We start from the raw sequence: 7,073 nt of genomic DNA, 5'->3' as shown, positions 1-7,073 counted from the left end.
GCCATGTAGGTACATGTCTCATGATCACTTATTTGGCAAAATTTCAGTTCTTCAGTCCCTGTCTATAATCTGAAAATTGGAATCTTATAAAAATGTGTATTCAGATCTTTTTCAGAGAAAAGTATATTAGAGAACATTTTCTAAAATGTGAATAGAAAGGGGGTTGATCCTAGTTGTTACATATGTGATGTGTGTAATACCTCCAATACCAGGTTCTTTCACAAGAACAGGTAAGTGAGCAATGATATTCAGACACCTTAAGTTGCAAATATGATATTACACTATGAAAGGTAAAGAACCTTATTTTCATTGTCCTGGCCAGATAACTTGCACCAATTCCTCACTTCCCACCTTCAAACTTGATATTTCCATCCCCCCTTTTATTCGTGTTAAAATGGAAACTGTTCCTTTGGAATCTGTCCCTTCTACCTTGAGAGACCTTGTAACTGAGCTCTCTGCAGGGTTTAGCTAGAACACCAGAAAATAGATGAGATTTGTAATTCAACATTTTAATTGGAGAATTTTCAAATATATAGAGTAAACAAAAATAGTATATTGAATCTTCATATCCTACCTTAAACAGTACTCAATTCAACTTTGATACATCTATCTACACATCTTTGTAGGTAAGATTTAGAAGTTGCAATCTGCAGATCTTAACTACAATTCAGGAAAATGGACACTTTATTTAGCTCCCATCCATGTAGGGACAGAAGGTTCACTTAATCCCTATTTAGGCAACTCTACCCCACCCCAAGTTAATCACTTTTCCAAAAAAAATTTTTTTTCCACCATAACATAGGGTCCCACCTGCCCCACTCTGGAACTTTATATTAAATATAAGGTATATACTCCCTACAGTGCTTTCATTTGGTATAAAGTTTTTGACGGGTTGAACCATGTATTCCTTTCTGCCAAGTAGTATCCATTGTATGAATGTACTATGATTTGTTATTCATTCTGTTACACATTGGTTTCCAGTTTTTGGAAAACAAATAAAGCTGCTATGAACATTTGCATACAAGTGTTTTTGTGGCTTCGGGCTGCCTTGTATCGGAGTACTGAACATGTTTTCGTCTTTATTCGCCATTAGTATATTCTCTGAAAATGTTTTGTACATTTGAATCAGGTTGGCTTTTTTGAATAGAAAGTTTTGCAAGTGTTTTCTAGTCTGGTGTTTCTTCGTTTTCCTAATGGTGACTTGATGAAGTTCTTAATCTCAAGTCTTGATTTATCAACTTTCTGAATGGGTCTTTTTCTGTCTCAATAAATCTACATAGCCTCACATTGTGGTGGTGGTGGTATTGTTTTCTTGTGAAACCTTCATAATTTTGGCTTTTACATCTATGATCCACCTCAGATTTCTATGTGTGGTATGAGGTAGGGATTGAAGTTTCTTTTTAACCCATGTGATTGTGCAGTTAACTCTGGCACCATTTGTGCTTTCTTTCACCATTTTAAAACAAAATAATTTTTTTTGGCATAATTTAAGTTGAATTACTTTGGTGGAATTTAAATTACCTTTAAATTATTGGACCAGTTTGTTACCATGCTTTGACTGTTCCATGGGTTACCTGTATTTCTGTGTAAATACTAAAACTCATCAATTTATTTTTTTAAGTAAGCTCTACACCCAAGGTTGGGCTTGAAGTCACAACCCCAAGATGATGAGTCGCATGTTCTACTGACTGAGCCAGTCAGGCACCTTCAATTTCTACTTTTAAAAGAGACGGAGATTGAGTAATTAGAATTGGGTAGTATCCTGGGTAGGATCCGTTGTCATTTAAGTTTTTCTCAGGAGTGTTCTGTGTGATGTTTTGTATGATTTTCACGAGCCCTTGGTGCTAGTGTCATTTGAATTTTCTGATTTGTAATTTTTAATTTTTTAAATCTTTTATTATAGGACCTTGCTAAGCTCTTCATTAATGCACTGGTTAGGACCTCTAGTACATGTTGAATTTAAGCGGTAAGGGTAGACTACTAGGGGGCAAAATTCAGGAGGGGCTCCCAGACTGTTGCAAGCAGTCTTCTGAGAATAAGTACATCCTTTCATTTTGCTCCCTGGGGGCTTTGCTTGCCTGAGTCTTGTCCTGGTTCTCCATTAGATAAAGTCCTCTTCTTTAAGTTTTAGAAAGGAAACATTCATTGCATAGTCCATCAGAAATGCTTGCTGTTGGTTTCTACGTATAGATGTCTAGTTAGATGTCTTTTACATATTCTCTGATTTTCTCAGGAATGGGTGTTGAATTTTATCAGACCTCTCCTCCCCCTTTTGGTACCCATGGAATGATCATACGGCTTGTCTCCTTTATCTGTTAAGATAATCCTGTCCTTGGGGGAGTTTAGTGATGGAACTTTAGGTCTAAAACAGGCTCCCAAATACTGGGGGCAGAAATGTCTTGTTTGAATAACTTTGCCCAGTTCTCTCATTTCTCTTTCAAAATAAACATTAAAAGAAAATAAAGTAACTTTGCTCCAGGTTTCACAAATAGAAATAAGTGTTCAACTCTTTTAAGTTTATTTTGAGAGAGGACGAGCAGAGGAGGGGCAGAGAGAATCCACTGTCAGCACCTAAATGCGGGGCTGGATCTCATGACAGATCATGACCTGAACCCAAACCAAGAGTACAACTTGACCAACTGAACCAGCTAGGCACCCCACCCCCAACTTGTTTTCTTAGTCACTGCAGTATTTCAGTCCACTTTTAAAAATAATCCTTTTCACGCCTACCCTAAAACGTGGGAATTGAATTATTTCACCTACTTTACAATTCAAGAGTTAATACCCCACTCTTGATAGCACATTTTCCTCTTTTGCCTTCATCTTCAGCATTTTAGTAGTAAGAGGTTGAGGTGAACCCTGGAAGTTAGAAAGGCCTCCATTAATCCCTTGATGTCCTTGACCCTGGCTCTCCAAGCAGATTCCTCGGATCTGCCCCTCAACCATTTTCCCAATCAGCACTGATCATTTTGCAAGGACTGAAAGCCTGTAAAATGAGTTGAAATAATGAAATCTTAACACTGATGAGGCTTTCTGGAAATAAACACTAACCCAATAATGGAAAATACTTCCTAGGGAGGATAATCTGGTAATCCATTTTTTGTTTTGAAGAAATTTTTCAAAATGTGTATATAGTCCTAAACAAAATTGTGTGTAGAAAAAACCAAGATGTCAAAAGTTAAGGTGCTGGTTAGTTCATGTGGCCATTTTTATGCAGCTACATTAAATTATTTTTGAAAAAAGTTTTAGTATTTTTGAGAAGACGAGCTGGGGAGGGCAGAGAGGGACACAGGATCTGAAGCAGACTGCGCTGACAGCAGAGAGCCTGACGTGGGGCTCAAACCCACGAATACAGATCATGACCCGAGCCAAAGTGAGTCACTTAACCGACTGAGCCACCCAGGCACACCCCCTGTGTTACTTTTTTTTTTTTTAAGTTGTTTTTTTTTTGTTTTTTTTGTTTTTGTTTTTTTTTGAGAGAGAGACGGAGTATGAGTGGGGAGGGGCAGAGAGAGAGGAAGACACAGAATCCAAAGCAGGCTCCAGGCTCTGAGCTGTCAGCATAGACCCTGACGCGGGGCTCAAACTCAACCATGAGATCATGACCTGAGTCGAAGTCGGATGGTCAAAGAACTGAGTCACCCAGGTGCCCCTCCCTACATTAAATTCTTGAAAGAGGGGCGCCTGATGGCTCAGTCAGTTGAGGGTCCGAGTCATGATCTCACAGTTCATGGGTTTGAGTCCCACGTTAGGCTGCGGACTGACTGCAAAACTTGCTTCGGATTCTCTCCCCCTCTCTGCCCCTTTACTGCTTGCGTGCGTGCTCTCTCAATAAATAAACGTTAAAAAGGAAAAGGCATGGAGCTAATAAATGAAAGTTCATACTGAACAAAGCTCACCCAACCTTTTTAGGAGAACTAGGTTACTGTACAGGTAAAATTAACATGCGTTCAGCCAAAAATTCAGTATGAACTAAGAGCCATAGTGCTAGATGCTGAGCACATATAAATGAGCCATAATCATTCCCCCTTCAAGGATCTTGTAGAGGAAATAGATGCATAAACTCATGATTGTGATCAAGGCATGTGTTACAAGAGTATGGAAGAGAGTCTGCCTCTTCCCTGGGGAGGTTGGGCCAAACAGCTGAGAATCCACTAAAAAACAAGGATGTAGCATTCTAAGATCTTGTTTCAAAGAGATCGAGGTGAATTGCAAGCATCTCCATTTATGCGGAGGAGCTGAATGAATAGGAGGGGAAGTGGTTAAGATGGTGGGTGCTCTGGTAGTAAACTTAGATTTCATTTTCCCTTGACCCCTGCTCCCAGGACCAACGCATCGGTTTCCTTACCAGGACAGCTCACATCTGAGCCCCTCAAGAAATGGTTTATACAAGACTTTTGTATAATGAGGGAAATACTTGAAACTTAACGGGGTTGGGGGGGGGGGATTTAAAGAGGCCAAAAAGATAATCCTGTGAGGAACTTCCAAATGGATTGGGGGAAGTTAGGCTAGATTTCCAGAGACCAGTTAGCCTCTGCAAGAGGAGAGGTAAATGTGACTGCTAACTTGGTGAAGTCCCAGCAACAAAATGATAAATAGGAGACACCAAAGAACAAGTAGGAAACCTGGAGTTTTCTGGTTTGGTCCTACTTAACAAAGGAGGGTGAGGAGGATTGGGCTAGAAGAGAATAGGTTTGCTTTTGGATATGTTTAATGAGCCAAAAGGTGGATAAACCCAAATTTGCTACACTGGGGCTGTGAGACTATGCGTACTTTCATAAAGAATGCCTAACCTATTCTAAAATTATTAAATTTATTGATGACTTAAAAGGATTGATTCACATAAGCAAAACAAACCTACGCACCTGTAGGGCCCTGGTCTAACAATCCCACAATGAAATTTGGTGTAGCTATCAAAACCCATAGGGGTATACTGGCTTACCATTTGAGTAGTAAATAATATCTAACAACAAAAACTGTTCCTGCTGTTGGCTGCCAATTCCCTTCAGCCTCCTACCATAACCTGCACTCTGCAGGGATAGTGCTGAGTTAGAAGCTCCCGCTGGGCAGGCACACCACCACGGAGGCCTTTGTACGCTGGTTTTCAGTCCTGATGCAGAAATGGAATGGAGGCCAAGGTCACAGACTAGGTTGAGAGATTGAGGCCACCGGCATTCACACATTCATGAAAACAAGGCTGGGTTCATGCAGGAATCAATGGCATTTTTCTGATTGACCTCAGAGGTAAAGGGTCATCTGGAACAGTTTTTATTTCCAAATTCTCATGGCCTAAAAGACTACACTGCAAAAAGCCAAATACTATGAACATGGATTGTTTTAAAAGATACAGTGTGGTTTGGTTTTGTTTTTTTTAATGTTTTTTTATTTTTGACAGAGACAGCGTGAGTTAGGGAGGGGCAGAGAGAGAGGGAGATACAGAATCCCAAGCAGGCTCCAGGCTCTGAACTGTCAGCACAGAGCCCGATGCAGGGCTCGAACTCATGAACCCGCGAGATCATGACCTGAGTCGAAGACGACGCTTAACCGCTTAACCGACTGAGCCACCCAGGCGCCCCTAAAAGGTACAGTGTTTTGTTTCTTCAATAATTATTCAGCAGACAAGATCACTCTGCCAAATAGTTATAAAAACTCCGAATACTTGTCCTCAGTTTCTGTATTTATCTGTTTGCAAACTGGCAGCCGTTTGGGGCTGATAGCACCACACACTTTGTAGCACTGATCTAGAGCTTTATGTACTTCCGAATGTGGAAACTGAGGAATGAGAAAGGGGACAGCTGAGGGTCATTTTCCTGTCTTTGTGGAAATCATGCTGTAGCAGGATTCTCACACACAGAGTCCTGACACCGAGGCTTCTCTTTCCAGGAAGCAACTTTTTTCGTGCTAGCACAGCTCACTTGGGTTCCTACAGGAAGAACTGAGCTCCAAACCCCACGTGGCATAGTTTTTTTTTTATATATTTTCTACTTCTTTGTCTCCCATATATGGTAACAAACATGCAGTCTGATTAAGTGGCCTCATCTTACAAGGTCGTGAGGGATTGTGCCTAGCCAGGTTGCCTTGAGGTTTTTTGGTTTTCTTTTACTTTTTCTTTTTCTTTTTCTTTTTCTTTCTCTTTCTCTTTCTCTTTCTCTTTTTCTTCTTTTTCTTTTTCTTTTCCTTAGGGAGGGGACACTACCACAATGCCGCCCAGATAAAGCAAGCATTCAGCTAGCATTTGGAGACATAGGCCAGCCACCCCGCTCATTAGGTTCATTCAAAACATATTTGACTGCTGGTGCTACGTGTCCTGAGGAAATGAGCTCTACACTAAAGGCAGAATAATTCTGCTTAATTTTTAGAATTTTTATTAGACACTTTTAGAACATGGTACTAAAATACATATAAAATACACCCCTCATTTCCTAGAAAAACAAACAGTTCTTACAGCTGAAAAGTAGATCCTCCCATTGCAAATAATCATTCCTGTTGTTACTATGCCGGGAGGCAAGACTTGCTCAAGGACATTATAGAACCTAATGAAAACTATTGGTTCACAACCTAACCTTTCTTGCACCGGACAGTTATGATCAGTACATCCCTAATCTAGTAGCTAATTGTTCTACACTCTGAAAGGAAATCTCATTCAGTTCTTACCAAATTATCAAGTGTTATCATTGTTGATTCTCTTTTTTTTTTTTTAATTTTTTTTTTTTAACGTTTATTTATTTTTGAGAGAGAGAGAGACAGAGCATGAACGGGGGAGGGTCAGAGAGAGAGGGAGACACAGAATCAGAAGCAGGCTCCAGGCTCTGAGCCATCAGCCCAGAGCCCGACGCGGGGCTCGAACTCACGGACCGTGAGATCGTGACCTGAGCTGAAGTCGGATGCTTAACCAACTGAGCCACCCAGGTGCCCCTTGATTCTCCTTTTAAAAACTACATTGTCACTGAATGGCACTGTATGATGTGCTGTTCACTGGTCATAATGTAAAAGGCCATCAAGTTTTATCAGTAATCAAAATGAATCCTTTATCTCCATTCAAAAGAATGAGTGAGACAGCAGGACTGAAGTTT

The sequence above is a fragment of the Lynx rufus genome, unplaced genomic scaffold, assembly GCF_022079265.1.
Source record: "Lynx rufus isolate CCGP_SWC_20201006 ecotype Redwood Valley unplaced genomic scaffold, mLynRuf1.p SCAF_6, whole genome shotgun sequence".
Taxonomy (NCBI): Eukaryota; Metazoa; Chordata; class Mammalia; order Carnivora; family Felidae; genus Lynx; species Lynx rufus.
This window is presented reverse-complemented; position numbering follows the sequence as displayed.